Source organism: Mandrillus leucophaeus, unplaced genomic scaffold (assembly GCF_000951045.1).
Source record: "Mandrillus leucophaeus isolate KB7577 unplaced genomic scaffold, Mleu.le_1.0 Scaffold808, whole genome shotgun sequence".
NCBI classification, from domain to species: Eukaryota; Metazoa; Chordata; class Mammalia; order Primates; family Cercopithecidae; genus Mandrillus; species Mandrillus leucophaeus.
In genome coordinates this window covers 971,530-992,835 of record NW_012108786.1, presented here as the reverse complement: position 1 = coordinate 992,835, position 21,306 = coordinate 971,530, and the positions used below count along the sequence as shown (strand labels likewise).

Sequence of the window (21,306 nt, the reverse complement as noted above, 5' to 3'; positions counted from 1 at the left end):
ATACATTACTTAGCACAGTGCCTAGCACATAGCATTTGATCAATATTAAATTAAACCATGTGAAATTGTCAATATTCACTTAGGTGTTTATACACAAAAATATCAGTTTCATATGGTTCAAGCTAATGTTAACTATATTAAAATTATCATTATCACTTTCCTTTACTGTCCAACAAACAGCTCATAATAATTTCCTTTAATACTTAATATGATGGGAACACAAATTCAACACATATATAAAGAAGGCTAATTCTGCTTTGGGCTCATGCTTTTTCCCAGGTAATGAAGGATGATTTCCATCTATAACAGGAAAGAGTTCAAGGCAGGGATGGGCAGCTCACCAGGTCTCCCACCCTTCCTCTGAGCTTGGCTGCCTCTTGCATAGCTTCCTCAGCTTCAAAATTAATTCCCAAAGCACATAGACTAACATTCTAATTCAGTATACACATTCTAACTATATCAACCTATGAATTTCCTTAAACTTGTATCCACAAACTGACTTGAAAAAGTACTCATAAACTTGTTATCACTTTCATATAGAATTTGCTTCCTTAATAATTCAACAAAAATTTACTGAGTGTCCACTACTTTCCAGGCACTGTCTGGTTTGGTGGCGAATGTAAAGATTAATCAGTCCTAACTCTAATCTTCAAGGAGTGTATAATTTACTAGGCTTTTCAATGTTTCTTTAGTTTATTTATAACAGTAATTAAATTAATACTCTATTCCCCATCACAGTACATCAGGGATCTATCTGTTTTGTTTCTGTTTCTTTTGACTACTTTTCTATTGCCTTTCCTACTCTCTTTCTTTCCTAGTATTGCAACCCTACAGTTATTTAAGAATAAAGTTACTCCCTTTGAATAATTTTAATCTCCTAATTTAATTCCTTTAATAAAGTTCATATTCATTTAGTTATAGGCATTCTTAAGGGAATCATGCATTTTTATTATAATTAGATAATGAATATTCGATGGCCAAGATTCTGAAATAAAAATTATAATGCCAGTGATGAAAATGAACAATATCGAGAATCTTTTATTACAGAATTACCAATGAGAATAATCTACTGGGAATAACTAATCTGTTCAAGCTGGCGAAAGCAGTGGATGTAGAAGTAAATGTTTTAATATTGCCCAATATAAATGTTCTCTCCTTTATTTAATGTCTTCTATTGGAAAACTGTAATAATGCCATTCCTAAATGCAATGCCCTTTTGAGACGGTGAACAATGGTATTAGTTCACAAGCCCATTGCTTAAAATGTAACTCAGTGGTGTGAGATGGAGAACTTCTCTCTCCATGTGTAACTTTTGATCGTCTTGTGCATTGTTGCTCTGGGTATTGGTTAGATAACCACACTAGCTCATTTCAGGTGGGCATACAAGAGATTCCTATTTCTCCAGGAAATGTCAAATATTCCTGGTGTAGCAAATAAATAGATCAAAAGGAAGCAAACTATTCAGAAGAAGGTGGAAGAGAGTGAGATACATGAACTTTTTCATTTGAGTATATCCTAGTTATAAAAAGAGATATAATGTTGAGGGAGGCAGGAGATAAAAGTTCAGGACAGGGATATAAAATCATTACTAGATGGAAAAGGAGCCAGGTAGGAGATCTCTGACATGAATAGGTCAGATTTGAGGGGAGACAGAATTGTATAGAATCAAAAGATACTTGATTCAGAAGGCGTTTTACAAAAAGGGAATACATTGGACTTCTCTAATCTATGTGCAATTACCTCTCTGTGTGTAATTTGTGTCTTGAGTTAACTTCACCAACTATGGTTTTTTTTATGTTCAATAATTTCCTGCATGCAGGCTTCTACTTATCACCAAGATTTCTGGGAAAGAAGGAAAGGATTTATTTCTAGGGCATACAGAAAGAAAGAGAGAGACAGAGAGAGAGGAGGAGGGAGGGAGGGAAGGAAGGAAGGAGGAGGAAAGGAGAAAGAGCCTAACGTAATTGGATACAGCATCTTTGGCAGAGAGAGAGTCCCTGGGCACCACAGGGGGACAGCATAACTCACTACCGTCCACTCTCCTCTGGACCTCAGGATGTTGGCCTCATCCTGTGTTTAGCTTACTTGGGATAGGAAATGATACTCCAGTTGATGCTGGAAAGCACTGTCTATGACTGTCACTATTGTACAATTACAATGTATAATACACTGCCTACTACTATCATTATTGTGCAGTGTTCTTTGTCCTTGTCTGCCTGGATTATTCTCATATTTGGCAGTCTGATTTCTGGCAATCCAAGATTTAAAAGGTGTTTTAATTGAAAATACCTGAACTTTCAATAACACCACTGCTGGAGTCAGTACCACCTCACTGGTTAATCATCTCACCATTTATTGAGTTCCTTTGCATTTTGCTGCCTCGTATTTCGCCAGTGATGGCATAAAGCTTCCTCGTAGAACTCTGATTTGTCCTGCTCACTCATCAGTTAGAGATGCTGACTTAGACATTCCACCAGGTAATTCATCTGCCTCTCCTGGCCCTCCATAAAAACCAGTTATTATTTTTCCCTCACCCATGCAGGAACACTATGTTATAGTGTCCTTGGGAATTCCAATGTAAGAGCTTAAACTATAACCACTCCATGACTCTGATGGTTCTGCTGGGCTTGCTGTGGGAATGGCGGCCCACTGGGTGGCTTGCCAAGGATGTATTTTCATGAAGTAGTCAGCAGTCCTCTGAGCCTTAAGGAAGGACTTAAGAGTTGAGGGGCTGAGGCTTGTTGCCAGGATAATGTTTTAGGCTTAAGGGAAAGGAACAGTTTTGAATAGGATGAGAGGCCGCTGAAATGGTTTCAAGTTATTGATAAGGAGACAACAAAAAACTGAATTAAGTGACTTTCTTCATTTGAAGTTGAGGTACCAAGTGGGATTCGACTCCAGAGGTGAAGCTCAGATCCTGAATCAAGTTGAGGACTAGCTAAAACAGGACTGGGGCAGGAGCAGCTTTCTGTAAGACATACCCACCAGCATACCCTGTCAGTTTACCATCACCATGGCAACACCTGGGAGTTACCACCCCTTCCCATGGCAATGACTGATGACCCCAAAGTTACTACCCCTTTTCTAGAAATGTCTGCATAAGCTGTCCCTTAATCTACATGTAATTCAAGGTCAGTATAAACATGACTACAGAACTGTCCTGAGTTGCTACTCTCAGCACACTGCCTGTGGGGTAGCCCTGCTCTGTGGGAGCAATCACAGATCTGTAACACTGCCACTTCCGTAAGAGCTGTTTTCTTCTACCCTACCATCGGCTTGCCCTTAAATTCTTTCCTGGGCAAAGCCAAGAACCCTCATGGGCTAAGCCCCACTTTGGGGCTGGCTTGCCTTGCATCAAAGTCATGGTGGGTACTTGAGCTGGATTCAGGGTCCTGAGCATTGGACACCCCACATCTGTCCTAAGAAGGTGCCAGAGACACCCAAGCAGGAGCTGGAACAAGGGAGAAGGTCATGGAAAGATGCTATGAGGCAACTGGAAAACCTGAATGTGCACTCACACTTGAGCCAACCACCGAGAACTCTGAAATAATGGAATAGAATCTGAGAGTAGCTGAAGTTTCTAAGATTGCTAATTTAGAGGGAACCAGGTAAATGCAATTTGTCTGATGTGGCATGGGGAAATACAAGTCTCAACAGCCAAAGAAAGGAACGAATTTTTAAAAACCTGATTTCCGCTGGGCACGGTGGCTCATGCCTGTAATCCCAGCACTTTGGGAGGCCGAGGAGGGCGGATCACAAGGTCAGGAGATCGAGACTATCCTGGCTAACATGGTGAAACCCCGTCTCTACTAAAAAGTACAAAAAGTAGTCAGGTGTGGTGGCGGGTGCCTGTAGTCCCAGTTGCTGGGGAGGCTGAGGCAGGAGAATGGCGTGAACCTTGGAGGCAGAGCTTGCAGTGAGCCAGTATCGTGCCACTGCACTCCAGCCTGGGCGACAGATCGAGACTCCATTTCAAAAAAAACAAAAAAACAAAAAACAAAAAACAAAAACCTGATTTCTACTTGGGTTTTCAGAATCACAGTTTAATAAAAAGTGAAGCCTTTTTGTATAGAGTTATGTTCAGTGTAGTCCTTAGGTGTGTTGCACCGACACCTTTGGGACCTTGTTAGAAATGCACAATTACAGATTCCACCCTACACTTACTGCAAAAAAATCTGTATTTAGCAATAGTGCCAGGTAATTTGTATGCACAGGACTTTAGGGAATGGGAGACAAACTGATGGGTTGGGAGTTAATTTGGCCAGCAGATAAAAATAGCAATTTCACTGTCTTATTAGAATATATGTTTGACTCCTATAGGTAATTGAGTTTTAGTAATGGTAGTATAATTCAGCTCACAATATGTTAGAATTTGTATGATAATATTTTCACAAAATTATGCAATCTATACTTTAAATCTGTAATAGTCCAGTTATATTTTTAGCTCTAGGTTTGTGAATCAACCTGTAAAAGGAATTCCACTCCCATGAAGAATAAAATATCTACCACAAAATCGATATAAACATCCATCTCTTAGGCAGTTATTCTCAAAAGGCAATTAATGCATCATAAGCATCTGGGGACCTTGATGAGCTTGATGTCCTAGAGATTTTTGGATAGAAGTGAGATTACCAAAATCTCGGATTTCAGATCACAGTGATTCTGATACTCCTGGTTCCCTCCCAAACTTTAAATAAACATATACATAAAACCAAAAGAGTCTCTACAAATAAGTAATTTGTATTTCTAAAAGTAAGTAATATTTGTTCTCTAGTATTCACATAAGTACTCATTTTTTGGCGATCATTATAATCAACGAGTAATACTGGATAAAGGAAACAAACCATTTCAGGCAAAGAAATTAACTTCTAAATAATTCAAATGACTCATTATACAGAGGAGAAAACTAAGCCCTAGAAAGGTAAAGCATCTTTGTTTAAGATCACAGTATTTATTAACATGTCCTATTTATTTATTTATTTATTTGAGACAGTCTCTCTCTATCACGTAGGCTAAAGTATGGTGGTGCAAACACCTCTCACGGCAGCCTCAACCTCCACGGCTCAAGCAATTCTTCCACCTCAGCCTTCCAAGCAGCCGGGGCCACAGGTACATGCCACCAGACCTGGCTAATTTTTAAATTTTTTTTGTAGAGACAAAGTCTCATCATGTTGGTCTCCAACTCCAGAGCTCAAGCAATCCTCCCACCTTGGCTTCCCAAACTGCTGGGATTACAGGCTTGAGATACTAAGTCTAGCCCAATATTTCTTCTTTATATCTTTTTTTACATATATTATATCTAACATAATGTTCATGGCATTTTAGACTTTAATTTTAGTGTTTCAACTCTGATGATTTTAGAATTGCAAAATGCTTAATTTCTTGGTTAACCGGAACTGAATACATAATCATTGCAATTCTGGACCACAATGACCTACGAACCTCCCATTTCTTTGAGCATCTCGTTTCCCACAATTTTTTTCATCCGATTGCTCTTCAGTCACCTACTCCCCTGGTGATACCCTTGATTTAGTCATTATCTTTTCAAACTTTTATTCTAGTTATGCTGACTTCTGACCACTGCCTTTAATTGTCCAGTTCATTTACTCTGGTTCTCAAATACAGCATTTCTTCTACTGGAACCTTCAATTCATTGACTATCACTTTTTCACTCTCATGTCCTCACTCTTCTTCTTCATTAGTTTAGATTTCAACATTCATTGTAATTATCACACCTTTGAAAAACAAACAAACAACTTCATCGCTCTCCATTGTATTTGTCAGCAAAATCCAACAGTGTTTACATCTCATTCTCTGCTAACCCATTTAGTTCCTGTCAATCCTACTAACTTATTCTGGTCATTTTTACTCCTGTTCTCTTAACAGACTCCTTCCTCTGCCTCTTCAAACCTCAGACACCTTTTCTCCTTCCTGCCTCAGTAAGTGACATTATCTGAAAAACCAACTCTGGGAATGCCCGATGTTATTTTACTGCATCTAAGCAGTAAAACTTGGAGAAAAACAAGCAAACAAAAGGTGCTGACCAGTCATGCTTTACATGGAGACCATGAATATCACCTGGGTCCTCAGACCTGCAGGACAACCCTATCACTTTCTCTAGTCAATTCCATCTTCCACTCATTGTCTTATACCTCTAGCCAAGACTTTTTCCCTCCACACCTCAGGATCAGCAAATGATCTCACCTCTTATTTCTGGAAAAGAAAAGAAAAAATGGAATCAATCTAAGTAGAATTAAATGTTCTTCCTGTCCCCAAACCTATCGACATCTGGGTCTGCATATTCCGCTTTTCCTGATATGATGGAGGAAAAGTCCTTTCAAATGTAAGGCCAACCTGCCAGGCTCCTCGGCCTCTCGCCTGATCAAGCTCTTTGCTCCTGCTGGTGTACTCTATTCTGCTTTTGTCTTCATGGTTTCCTTTCCTATTGGGTCACTACCCCCAGCATCAAAATATCCTATAGTGTTTCTCATCTTAAACATGTAAAATTTGTTCTCATGGATCCTTATTCTTTTCTATCTGTTGTCTCATTTCTCTGCTGAGTTTTTTCTTTTTTCTTTTTTTAAGAATAAAATATCTCTCAGAAGAGCTTTGTGTACTCATACTTAAGTTTTCTTTAAGAAAAGCAAAAAAGGCAGGCTTGCCTTCAGCAAAAGTAAATTTGGAAATCTTGCTCAATCTTTCTGATGAAGACAATGAGGAAATCCAAAAGACTCCTAAAGCTATGAAATGGTGCTCAAACTCATTATCTTCAGGGATATAAAAATTAAAACCTCAATGAGATGCTGTTGCACAACTATCGGAATAGCTAAAATTAAAAAAATGACATTACTAAGTGTTGGTAAGTATGTGAAGCAACACACTTTAAATCACTTTTCATAGATATATAAACTGGTAAAATTGCTCTTAAGCTTCTCCATTATCTACTAAAGTTGGAGATTCACATGATCTTTGATTCAACACTTCTATTCTTAGATAGAAATAGATCCCTCCAAAAACATGCTCAGGTGCACTCAGAGGTATGGATAAGAATGTTCATATCATTATTCGACCAGCTCAAAACTAGAAACAACCCAAGTATTATGGTCTGAATGTTTGACATCCCCCCATATTAATATGGTAAAAACATAACCCACAAGGTGTTGGTATTAGGAGGTGGGGCCTTCAGAAAGTGGGAAGGTGAAGCCCTCATGAATGGGATTAGTGCTCTTATAAAAGAGGCCCAAGAGAGACCCCACACTCCTTCCACCATGTGAGGGGACACAGTGAGAAGGTGACATCTATAAGGAAGTGGGTCCTCACCATATACCAAATCCTGCCATTGCCTTGATCTTGGACTTGTCAGCCTTCATAACTGTGAGAAAGAAATTTCTGTTGTTTATGACCTATCCAGGCTATGCTATTTTGTTCTAACACTTCACACAAAGACACCAAGTGTTCATCAACAATTTAAGTGGTAACATATTTACACTGTGGAACACTATAACAATGGAAGTAGAATACAGGTGTATATTGCAACACGGATAAAGCTCACAGATTTAATCCTGAGCAAAGGCATCCTAGGCATAAGGAATTATATATTGCAGCTTTCCTTTGATATAAAATACAGAAACTTGCAAACCTAATTTATGGTGTTAGAATTCAGGATAATATATACTGTTGGGGAGATGGGAGCAATAGTGATTCAGAGATAACACAAGGGGACTCTAGGCTGCTGGTAATTTTTCTTTTTACTTCTTTTTTTTTTTTTTTTTGAGATGGAGTCTTGCTGGTCACCCAGGCTGGAGTGCAGTGGCAAGATCTCAGCTCACTGCAAGCTCCGCCTCCTGGGTTCACACCATTCTCCTCCCTCAGTCTCCTGAGTAGCTGGGACTATGGGACTACAAGCATCCACCACCACGCCTAGCTAATTTTTTGCATTTTTAGTAGAGATGGGGTTTCTTGATTAGCCAGGGTGGCCTTGATCTCCTGACCTCGTGATCCCCCCGCCTCGGCCTCCCCTTTTTCATTTTTTTGATCTGGTTGGTGGTTATATGACTAGTTCTTTTGGGAGAAATCATTGAGTTCCTTTGGGATAAATCGTTGATCATATATTTCATCTTGTGCTCTCATTTAGATGTCATATCTCCTAATAAAAAAAGCTTTGGAAAAAGAAATTAATGGCAAACATCATTGGGCAGCTGGAAGTTAGGGAAGAGAAGAAGGCTTTCATTATATCTCTTTTTATAACTTCTGGTTTTTAAACCAAGTAAAGGTGTTACTATTTTGAAAATGTTAATCCAATTTTTGACCAAGATGAAAAATTAAACAGTAAACTGAAATCTCACATGAGAGTCCTGTGGCCCACGGTCATTTCAGGGTCTGGGTGCGAGGAAGGGCATCTGCTTGTGCTGCGATTTGGGCACGTGTCTTTAGGCAAGGGCATCAGCGGCAGAAGGTCGAACACAGTGAAACTCTCTGAATGGGCTTCTCAGCCGAATTGCAAGATTTCATTAGAGCCTCTGCTGCCAATTCTTTCCAGACTTAGGAGAAATCAGAGGACATGCAAATCTTTCTTTTGGATATTTCCAGAATTTTTATTTTGCATCTAAGCTCATTTAAACATGGCTCAAATGAAAACAGTTCCATTGATGTGCTTATCTCACTGACAGCATTTTCTTTCTTTTTTTTTTTTTTGCCCCCTGCCAAAGAAATAATCATCTTGAGATATTCTCAAAGGGTCATTTGGAAAACATTATTGAAAAATATCCACATAAATATTCACTCATGTATTTTGTGTTTTAGCATGAATAGTAACCAAATTCTATGTCGTAAAATTAACATTTCACAATGTCTGTTTATTGAGTATATTCGAATAGTTATTATTTTTGTGGTAGTTGAAAGAACTGGCATATATGAGCAAAGCAAGTAGCTAAGTAGGCTAAGTAAGCTATAAATCCTGGAATTTTCTTTTAAAGATTTGCAGTGTGCAACTGTGATCTTACTTTACTATGGAATTCTTGCTTGGGGGAAAATATTTCACTATAAATAGCACCTCTGTTAAATTGTGGTTTGAGTCTAGTCAGTAATTCTTGGGTCAGGTCTGTACCCCCATCATGAGCTTTCTTTGAAGACTTAGTGTCCTGAGATAAAATATATGCATGCTTGTTTTGTTCTTTCACCTGTATCTCAAGGTATATGTACAGCACTTTTGCTCTTCCGTCCATATCTCAGTTTGTGGTTCTCAGGGATACCTTGCCCTAGAACAGGAGACGTTCTGATCCACTTGGCCAGGGAGTGTCATCGTATGATAGCTGAGGAGGGGAGCAGGCCAGTGAGTTGCCCTCTGTCCTCTGATTCTGTAGTATAGAATCAGTTTCCTCTACTACATATCAGAATATTCTAGGGCAGAAATTCTCTAAATGTGGCCAGGAGACACCTGGTGGTTCTGAATACCTTTCAGGGGATCTATTAACTGTTGGACCAAATAATTTTCATAATAATAGTAAGACATCAAATTTCCTTTTTCACTCTCGTTCACTCATGGGTGTATAATGGAACGACACTACTCTTCTCATTAATCTTTTTTTGTTTTGGGACAATGTAGTTTCTTTAAAAAATGAAAGTGTGTTATGCTAATAAGTAGAGGGTTTTTAATGTTGTCTTAAATTAATATTTAAAGTATATCAGTTGTTTTAAAATAAATTAGTATTTAAAGTATATCAGTTTTAATTTCTAATACATTAAATACTGATATGTAAAACTCATAAAAATAAAAGCTTTTTGGATCTTCAATTTTGATGACTATCAAGGAGTCATAAGATTTAAAAAGTGTGATCATTATTGCTCCAGAGGAATTAATCTTAATCCATATACTTGGATGTGCAATAAATATCACATGGCTTTTATTTTCCCTGCAGTGAACTTTGAAAAGTCTTTTCTGCTGTTTCATTTGTGGTGGGAAACCCAGTGTCAGTGGCTCAACTTTGCTGCACTATCTGGATTCACCTGACAGGAAGAAAAAAATGGGTGTAGCTGTTTTTTACAGAAACCTTGGAGACCGGATAAGATGAAAGGGAAGAAAAATATCAGAGAGATCTCTGTGTAGTGAAGTCACTCTAGAAATCTTTCAGCTTTTTTGTACTATTTTATACTTTTATACTATAAATTCCCATGAATAAAAGCTCTTGTTAATTCACTCTAGACTCTTGATATAGGGGACGGATATACTGAATTGTGTCTAACACAATTTGGATACTGAATACATATTGCTGAGCAAATAAATAAATGATTGTTTCTAAGAGAGTTAATTAAAATAAAATTATTATCTAAAAATTAAAAAAACTTAACTATAGTATTCAAATAGCAATTACTGGCTGAAAATAACTATGCTTTTTGGTGCTAGAAATAAACATAATTGCTTAATATATAGAAGAACAAGATGCATATCACTGAATCAATGTTCAATAATTTATAAAATATGATAAATCCTACTGCTTTATATAATCATCTTTCAGTAAAGTCAATATATCATTGTCTTTTCTGCTTGCTGTCTTCTTTTCCTTCTGTATAATGGTGAAACTGTAGTTAAGATGCAATGACATATCTTCTACTCATATAAAAACATTAGCTTTTATTATCTTTAAAATAATGCTAGGTCACTTGTGAGCTGCTTCCTGCAATAACATAACATCTGAAATAACTCTAAAAAAATCTGACTTGAACAAAGTCTTAAAAGACAATTTAAGATTCACAGAGGTCTCTGTAAGAGGCACACACACACACAGAAAGGTTATGTCGCATGACCCAAATCAGAATGTATGAAAGTCATCTTCATTCATGCCTCTCTCCATAGTTCACTGGACAAGTACTTTTCTCCCCTGAAAATAATTCATTTGTTTGCTTTCATGTCTTCCTGCTCATCTCCCTTCTATCCCATTTCCCTCTCCATTCTAGATCTACTTAGGTTCTTTTTCACATAAACTGGTTTAGCTTCTGTGGTGGGTAGAACTGTGTCTTCCAAAAAGATATTTTCAAGTTTTAACCCCTGGTACTTCTCGATATGACCTTTGCAGATGTAATCAAGCCATACTTGATTAAGATAGGCCCTAATCCAATGTCTAGTGTTCTAATAATAAGTGACAAGAGAGGCTGAGGTTGGTGATGTGTCTACAAGTCAAGAACACCAAGGGTTGCCGGCAATCACCAGAAGTTAGGAGAGAGATCATAGCCCTGCTGATACCTTGATTTCAGGCTTCTGGCCTCTAGAACTGTAAAAGAATGAATTTCTGTTGCTTTACGCTACTCTGTTTATGGTACTTTGTTCTGTAGCCCTAGGATACTAACATAGCTTGTCTTAGAACTTCTCAATTATCTCTCCATTGATTACTCTGATCAGCATAACCAATAGAATCGATATATCCTTTTTTTAAATTTAAAGTTTCAGGATACATGTGCAGGACATGCAGGTTTGTGATATAGGTAAACATGTGCCACGGTTTGCTGCACCAATCAACCCATCACCTAGGTATGGAATGAGAATCAATATTTCTTAGAAGGAAAGAAGAGCATCTGTGGCTACCTGGATGCTGATATTTTTGTCCCACTCATGCAATTTAGACTATTTGACTACATGAGCTTATCTTTCTAAAGATTCAATCATTCACACTACTCAGCTTGATCCAGGGGATACTGATAAGAATATACGCTATTCTCAGGAAGCTTTCAGTTTAGGGCGAAGAGACAATGGAACACATAAATAAAACTTAGCACAACTGGTGCTTCCTATGAAACTAAGAAAATGCAAAGTGAGCAAGACAAGTAGCAACAGAATAATGCTTACTTCATCAAATTTGAGAGGCCAAGAGTACGCTATACATGACTATTCATCTTGAAAACAATGTAACAACGTAACATTGGGGAAAACTCATTAGGCCAGAGCTTAGAAGACAGCACAGGCTTGCTTTGCCACATAGTATGCGACCTTGGGTATATTCCCTAAATCTCTAAATTTCTCAGGTGAAAATGAGACTAGCTATTCCCTAAGGCAGTGTTTTCCAAACTGTAAATTGAGATACATTGGTAGATAGTAATTTCAATTTGGGGACCCAGCAACAGCATTAAAAAAAAAAAAGTATAATAAAAAAATGCAGACTAGGAAATAAAGTGCATTCAATTCTGTACAAAGTATAAGTGAGTATTATTTCAGGAAGCTTTAATTTTAGTTATGTACATGCATGTGAGGTGTCTGTGTATGTACATATTTATACTTTGTCAACATAAGATGATTTTCTTACTGTGAGTCTAAATTTTTAAAACACTCAATCCTGAGTTCCCTTGAAACACTAAATTGCTAATAATCTATGATAGTTAAGTACCAGGAGGAATACATTATGATAGGCGTACATTTAATTACTTAAAGAAATATGTTCAATTTAATGTGCCAAAATACTATTATTTTCTACAAACAATGAAAAGGAGAGATTTATTTTATTATTATCATTATTTTTTGAGACAAGAGTTTCACTCTTGTTGCCCAGGCTGGAGTGCAATGGCACGGCCTCGGCTCACTGCAACCTCCGCCTCCCAGGTTCAAGTGATTCTCCTGCCTCAGCCTCCCGAGCAGCTGGAATTAGAGGCATGTGCCACCATGCCCAGCTAATTTTATATTTTTGGTGGAGACAGGGTTTCACCACGTTGTCCAGGCTGGTCTGGAACTCCTGACCTCAGGTGATCCTCCTGCCTCCGCCTCCCAGCGTGCTGGGATTTCAGGCGTGAGCCACCGTGCCTGGCCGAAAAGAAGAGATTGAAGTGGGGCTGCTTTTAATTAAGATATAAACATGCTGTATATTTTGAACCACAGAACGATCTTAATTTTGGCATCAACATTCAGTTTTAGGTGTTCATCTAAATTTTACCTATTAACTCTATTAAGTTCAGTTTCTAAAACTGGGGCCATACCACTAGGAGTTCTCATAACAAAATTTATTTTCGTTTTATTTTTATTTTTTTCTTTAATTAATTTCACTTTAAGTTCCAGGATACATGTGCAGAATGTGCAGGTTTGTTACATAGGTATACATGTGCTGTGGTGGTTTGCTGCACCTATCAATCCTTCATCTAGGTTTTAAGCCCCGCATGCATCAAGTATTTGTACTAATGCTCTCCCTCTCTTTGCCCCTCCACCCCCTGACAGGCCCTGATGTGTGTTGTTCCCCTCCCGGTATTCATGTGTTCTCATTTTGCAACACAATTTATTTTTAAGATACTTGCCCCTCTAAGTTTTTGAATTGCTCTTTCCCCCACCCAAGGTCTAGCTCTGACTTTAGGAATTGCTCTTTGATTTAACACTTTCTATTAGAACTCTTATTTTGAATTCAGCTGCTTGTATTCCCAAATCACAACGTTCATTTCTGACTATTTTTATCCTGTTGACCCCAGATTTAATAACTGCTCCTCTCCAGCATCACCCTTTCTTAATTTAGTCTGGAACATATATTCTAAGAAGCAGGATATGTGCTTGATTATACAGAAGTTTGGACAATTCTCTCTCCACTACAAAGCCTACTAATGGTCAGTCGTGAATCTCCTCTTTCCTCTTTTCCTATTACAGAAGAAATACCTCGATTTGCTCTCCAGACTAGATTGTAAATTTTTCTTTTTGTACTTTTTCTCACTGATGTTCTTACGTGTCCTCACATTCTCTTTAGGAACCTGTTTAAATGTCTTTCCTCCCCTCTCTATTTACTGGGCTCCATTCTTCATCTTCCAGGCTCCCAAGTACAGGGATCCTGGAAGGCACAACTTTCTCTCTGCCCTCTGAGAGTTCTCGGCTGGGCCTGAGAATTAAATTGACATCACACAATTACCAAGATAGGAGCATACAGATTTTAAATGGACATAGGAATCCATATAGGAAAATGAAGACCCAAAGAAGCGGTTAGAGTCAGATGCTTCTATCCTAAGTCAGATGAAGAGGAGTCCATTGTGAAAACATGGCAAGACAAAGAGGCTTGGGCCAGAGCAGTTAATTGTAGAAAAGTGATGAGGCAGATAAGGTTAATTTAACAAAGTTTTTTGGTACAGATTTCTCTTGACCTTCACTCCCTATCTCTGGTGATAAGAATGTTTCTTCCTCCCAATACAGGGATGACGACAACTTTCCCCTGGAGATTTATCTCCTGCTTTTAGGAAGAAAAAGGAAGGTCAAAGTGCTCTTCTTGTATCTGCTATTTTTCAAGAGCCTTTACTTCAACATAATCCTTATGCCAAAGTGGCATGCTTTGAGGTAACATATTCTGCCACCCTTCTGTGATTTGGGCAGGGCGGAGCCCATCAGGTATGGCAGGCGGGGGTGCCTGTCTGTTTGTGTTTGTGCAGCTTCCACAGGGGCACCCAGAAACTGCCTGTTTTCCTATTGGGAACCGACTTTGCCCAAGGGTGTTATAACAGTAGAGCACATTAAAGATCAGCTGAAATGTCAACAAATTTTCAAAAAGGGCTATTAGCAATGCAAATGTGTGTCTCCAGCACTTGTGATAAGCACAATAAACAAAACTGTAAGGGCTTTTTTTTTTTTTTTTTTTAAAGCCTCTTCAGGTGTATAGCTTAAGCTGTGATGGAAAAGCCAGTTCTCATTGAACTAAGGATATGAGGACACTTCATCATACTTGTCTGATGTACTAGCCAACTGTATGAATTGCATTAATCCTAATGGCACAGTCACAGTTGAAAACAGTCTTCAGCTTGCAAAGTCAATTCCAGGTGAGTTACCATGCCTCCCTAACTATACTTGGTAGTTAACTGCTTTCCACAACCCACCCTGGTCTCTGGTGTGTGAAATACCACTCAGGATTCTGAAGGGTGTCTACAGAACCAACTCATTGCAATGGATTCCCTTTCTCCCCAAGCCTTTGGTGGGTAAAAATTGGAATTTGACAAGAAAATGTCACTTCCATTTAGCTTCTGAGAGCAGGCTGGCTGGCCTTGTGCCCCAAGTAAATGCTGCTTTTCTTCTTTGTTATTAATACCAATTCAAATCACAGCTTCTTCTTATTTCTTATGGGCAGTAACCAGGTACTACCCATTCTACCTGGACCTCAGTTCAGTTCTCAGTCATGGGTGGAAGCCATTCTCCTCGAAGCTTCTTAGCAATAAGTTCCTGGAATCCTACTTGGGTTTCCTGACCTGCAGCCCAGGGCCAACCTTCAAGGAGACCCCAACAGCTTCTCTGGCTTCCATCTGACCCAGCAGAGTGGTACCAAACCCCTCTGACCTTTCCATGTATTAGAATGCTGCTGAGGTCACTGAATCTATTTCTTGCTAAATAACCAAGTGCTTTTTGAATTCGCTCATTCTGGGAGAACAATCAACTAGCCTGGGCTGTAATTTATTCATAGCTGTGTTTCTGAGTATAAGTTTCTTAAGATATCTTGAGCCAGTCAGGATTACAGCTTTGGAGAGAGGATTTTTTTCTGGCAATAAACCTAATATATATATAAATATAATATATATATATTTCATATATATAATATATATTTCATATATAATATATATTTCATGTACATATTTTATATATATATACACACACACAGTTGATCCTTGAACAACACAGGTTTGAACTGTGTGAGTCCACTTATACATGGATTTTCTTCTGCCTCTGTCACTCCTGGGACAGCAAGACCAACCCCATCTCCTCCTCCTCCTCCTCAGCCTACTCATTGTGAAGACAAGAAGGATGAAGACTTTCATGATGATCCATTTCTACTTAATGAATAGTAAATATATTTTTTCTTCATTATGATTTTCTTTCTTTCTTTTTTCTTTTTTTTAAGACGGAGTTCGGCTCTTATTGCCCAGGCTGGAGTGAAAAGGCGATTCTCGGCACGCTATAACCTCCACCTCCCAGGTTCAAGCAATTCTCCTGCCTCAGCCTCCTGAGTAGCTGGGATTACAGGCATCCACCACCACACCCGGCTAGTTTTGTATTTTTAGTAGAGACGGGGTTTCTCCATGTTGTTCAGGGCTGGTCTCAAACTCCCAACCTCAGGTGATCCACCCGCCTTGGCCTCCCAAAGTGCTGGAATCACAGGTGTGGGCCACTGCACTTGGCTATTATGATTTTCTTAATAACATTTTCTTTTGTGTAGCTTATTGTAAGATTACAGTATATAATATACATAACATACAAAGTATGTGTTAGTCGATTGTTTCTGTTATTGGTAAGGCTTCCAGTCAACAGTAGGCTATTAGTGGTTAAAATTTTGGAGAGTCAAAGGTTATATGCAGATTTCTGACCGTGCAGGACATAGCCCTAACTCCTGCATTGTCCAAGGGTCAACTGTGTATATATATATACACATATACACACACACACATATACATACATGTATACATACATATGTGAGTGTGTGTATAAAAACAAGGTGATCGTAATTATATGATATATATGGTTATAATCGTCTTTGCAAAATTGGGCCTTTTTTCCTGGAATGGCTAGAATAAAATTTTATTTCATTTATGTTATTTTTATTTTATTAAAAGAATTTTCTGGGTATACAATAGGTATGTATACTTATGGGGATACATGAGATGCTTTGATGCAGGCATACAATGTGAAATAAGCACATCATGGGGAATGGGGGAATCCATCGCCTCCAGTATTTATCCTTTGTGTTACAAACAATCCAGTCACACTCTTTCAGCTATCATAAAATGTACAATTCAGTTATTATTGACTATAGTCACCCTGTTGTACTATCGAATAGTAGGTCTTATTCATTCTTTCTATTTTTTTCTACTCATTAACCATCCCCCCACCCCCCAGAATGAAATTTTAAGTTCACCATTGAGGATAATTAGAATTTAAAATAATTCTAATGTGTTCTGAGTAAGCCATGACCAAATCTGCATATATATGGCTTTGAGAAGAGTTAATTTTTAAGGTATTTTTTTTCTCCTCTCTTTCTAGATTGTGAGGTAAATTTAAAAAAAAAATCTGTACAGAAATGGAATTTAACTTGGTTGTTGGTAATTAGGCCGATAGAGACCATGTTTCCTTTGGAAGCCTAAATTATCTACAGGGATTATGAAGATCAAATGAATCCAAGTTTATTTTTAAGATAAATAAATCATATTTAAAAAAATGAAAGCCAGGCATCCATTTTGCATTGTGAGGAGTTCTTGGGGCTCAGAAAATACTCCTCCAAAAAATATGGCTCTTTGGCATGCTTTGAATTAAAGGCAATTAAAGGCATCAGAAATAAGCCTCAGAACCAAGGTATTTCCAGTGTTCCCTCCCAAGCCCCACTCTGATCTCTTTTCTTTCCTGAAGCATTGGGAGCTACTGTCTCTGGAATTTTATTTTTTGTTTTTTTAGAGACAGGGTCTTGCTCTGTCACCCAGGCTGGAGTGCAGTTGCACGATCATAGCTCACTGCAGCCTCTCTACCTCCCTGGCTTAAGCAATTCTTCCCACCTCAGACTCCTGAGAATCTCGGACCACAGGCATGCACTATGATGCCCAACTAAATTTTTTTTTTTTTTCCTAGAGATAGGGTCTCCCTATGTTGGCCAGGGTGGTCTTGAACTCCTGGGCTCAAGCAGTCCTCTCACCTTAGCCTCCCAAAATGCTGGGATTACAGGTGTGAGCCACTGTACCAGAACGGGAATTTCCTTATCTGACTAGGAAAACTCTTTAAAAGGAAATGCAATTGTCTTAAGACCTCCTCCCTAGGAATCTCATCAAATAACCAGGAAAGATTAACACTGGAGAAGAGAAGACACTGGGAGTCTCCACTGCATCCAGAAAGACTTTTCATCTCTTCTTCTCAAGACAGCTCCAAGAGAATACCTGGGAGACTTTATCTACATAATAAGATAACCTTTGATTACGGTGAAGTTCAACCACTCACCTTCCCTTCGCCTATCCTAGAGCTCAGAGGAACTTCGTCCCAGACCACTGTTCTCTGGACTTATTCATTTCCCCCGTAACTCATTTATCCCTACACTCCTCATCAACCCTGTCCCTATGAAGAAGGGTACATCACTAAGCGTCAGGACCTCACTGGATTATTGGGTCATTCTCCTCCTGTGATTCCCCTGTCCCTAAGCATGTTAGTTACCTTCCGTATGTCCTTTCCTCCCATTAATCCGGCTATTGTCATTTGTTCATTTTCAGCTAACCTTTAGAGGGTGGAGGGGGAACTTTCCAGTTGCCTCTACAGATTCAACATGTTTCTTTGTAAATCTAGAGACTCAGACGGACTGAGAATATCCCACTGTGGCCTTGGCTTGTCCTGGTCTCACAGCTGTTCCTTCCCACCTACTCTTCTGCTTGACTTCAGCGACTGTTTCTGTCTAACAAAAGGCAGATCACTCATGTGAGGGCAGCTGATCAACAGCACAATTCCACCCTCTTTGGAGAACCATCCTCGACCAACTATTCTTGAAACTAGCTGAAATTTGGACCCACTTCTGCTAAAGTTTTGTGCAAAACCTTCTGTCATGCCTATGTTAATGGAACTCTGGTTTATTTTCTTCCATAGAAACCAAGCGAACTGGTTTATTTTGGGGGAATATCTTGGTATTTAACTTCTGCTTATTCTTGGTTGGCAGTCTACCCCATGTCATTGTCCCTTGAGTTTTCACTTATACACTTGGCTTTTTGTCCATGATTTAAGTAAACAACAAAAAAGCAAACATAGCAGCACAATGTTAATGGGCATGTCTACCTGCTGTGCTCCCAAGTCCGGCCTTTTCACACTAAAGTCATGCTAGGAGCTAGATTTGTTTGTCTTGCTGTATTTTGAAGAAAGTGGCCTTCTTTAGAAGAAGTCAAGAATGAGGTTTCCAGACCTCAGTTGCTTTGTGTTTGGGTAGTGTATTTCAGGGGTGAATTAAGAAAAGTGGGGAGACCAGCCTGACCAACATGGTGAAACCCCGTCTCTATTAAAAATACAAAAATTAGCTGGGCATGGTGGCACACGCCTGTAATCCCAGCTACTTAGGAGGCTGAGGCAGGAGAATAGCTTGAACCTGGGAGGTGGAGGTTGCAGTGAGCCAAGATCACGCCACTGCACTCTAGCCTGGGGCGACAGGAGTGAGACTCCGTCTCAAAAAAAAAAAAAAAAAAAGAAAGACAGAAAAGAGAAGTAAGTGGGGAATGTGGAGAAGGGTTTTTCCTGGGAGGGCAACCAAGGCACCTAGGTGAAACGTGTCAATAAAATTATTTTATTTATTTTATTTTACCATCTTTTGGAATCTGAGCATGTTTGTGATTAGTTATATATATTTTAAAAAGGCTTTTGTTTGTTTGCTTGCTTTTCCTGATAACAGACTGTGCCTGACTGCCCTTCGAGATGCTGTAGGCATGATGACAGGGTTACATACATAATTCATTTCTCTTTTTTGTTGTTCTCATGGTAATCAGCACATTGCCTTCTCCTGTCCCAATCAAAAAGCTTTTTGAGTCTTCAACAGTATACTTGACCCCTTTAAATCACAAATTTACTTTTCTTTACCACTTTCCTGCTTTGTACTGCAAATGATGGATAATTCAGATACAAATATACAAAGATGAAAAATTATTGCATTTTAGACTTGAGAAGATCCAGAAAACTCTTTTTTCTTGTCTTCTTAATTATTCCATATTGGTTAAAAAAACACATCTTGCTCTATTATTTCCTAGAAATTTAAATTTTATGTTAAGACTACATCGATATTTACACCCATCACATTTCATAGATTGAAATCATTCAGTTGCAAATAATATAAAATTTTTGTAAAATATTTGCTGTGATCTTATCAAAAGAAAGAGTAGTAAAACCATTATAAAACACTTTCCTAGAAGACATAATTTTTCTCCCATTGATTTGTTTAGCAATTTGGATATAATTCTATACAAGCAATTGAAGCTATGCAATGCAGAGAAAATATTACGCATTCCACCTTAATATATTTTTTTCTGTGTATTTCAAGAAACTGTGCCTGGGAGCATCAAACCTTAAATTATTCTGTAATTGGCAGGCAGCAAATAGCAATTTCAAGTTCTAAGCAGTGCCAAGCCCAAACAGAAGAAGATTTTTATAATGGCTGTGCCTAAAAAAAGTGTAGCTAGAAGGATTATCTACAAATTGAGGTATAAACATAACTTGGCCAACATTGGGGAGAGAAAGGAGGAAAAAGAATGTGTTATTGTCAAAGTATTTCACTTTGTAAAATAGCTGTGTATCCATCCCTACAATCCTTTAAGTGTTTTGGCCTATTACAAATAATTACTTGGAATGGATGCTTAAGAAAATTTCCAAGCACATTTAAAACAATGGCAGACTAGAAAAGTAATTACTGATTTTAATTTTCCCCATTATGTATAACAGTTGACTGTAAAAGTACTGGCAAAACACACACTTGTCAATTTCCCTCGGCTTGTAAACATGGGCATATGTCTCTTAACATTATTTTCTTTTCAGTTAGGATTTTTTAAAAATCTTGCCCACAATACAAGCAGATGGTCTTGTTAGAAGCAGGAAATGCTGCCTTCTTTGTGTGCTACCATTTTCATTCCCTTTTAATTGTTTTAAAATAACATTTCTCCTTATTGCATCTTGAACACCTTGGGAAATCAGGAGTCAGTGCAGAGTAACCATGCTATTTATGTTTTAAAAGATGGTATTTATTTAACACGAATGCACACGGCTTGGACAGAACAGATATGGGCAGTATAAAAACGTGATACTTTCACATTAATATTTATTAAACATAAAGTTCTTATGCTGTTCTGATTTTCTAAATGGTAGAAAGAATAAAAAATGAGACACCAGTAGGCTAGATCTTCCATTGAATAGAAGATCTGTTAGCATCTTGAAATGAAAGGTTGGACTTCTACAAGTTACGCTGTATGGAGATCGATAGACTGGGAACCTTCTCCAGTGAGGATGGCATCATTTCAGAAAAGCATTCACTCGAACCATTCATAACGTGTTTGTTGATATACTGGGGTACAGTTGAACGATGGAGGTGCCAGCTAGACTACTCTCCACTTATTGAACTGCTGGGGAGAGACTTCTGTTGGTGTATGTGACATATGCCTGCTCTCGGTAATTTTTGTTCAATACTATGAGCAAAGACTTGTAAGAGTAAGCGGACTCATAAAATTTTCAGATGAACCAAACTTAGAGGCTTTTTTTGTTTGAGATGGGGTCTCACTTTGTTGCTCAGGCTGGAGTGCAGTGAGTAACATTATCTCAGCTCACTGCAATCTCTGTCTCCTGGGCAATTCTCCTGGCTCAGCCTCCCAAGGAGCTGGGATTAC

At 38.4% G+C, this 21,306-nt stretch overlaps 1 protein-coding gene across 1 annotated transcript in view; it reads right to left on the bottom strand.

Moving 5' to 3' along the window:
• The window catches only part of LOC105530243 (contactin-associated protein-like 2), a gene marked incomplete at its 5' end in the record, with an annotated part of 1,172,010 nt that overhangs the window by 181,340 nt on the left and 969,364 nt on the right, over nucleotides 1–21,306 (bottom strand). The gene's annotated exons all lie outside the window — the stretch shown is intronic.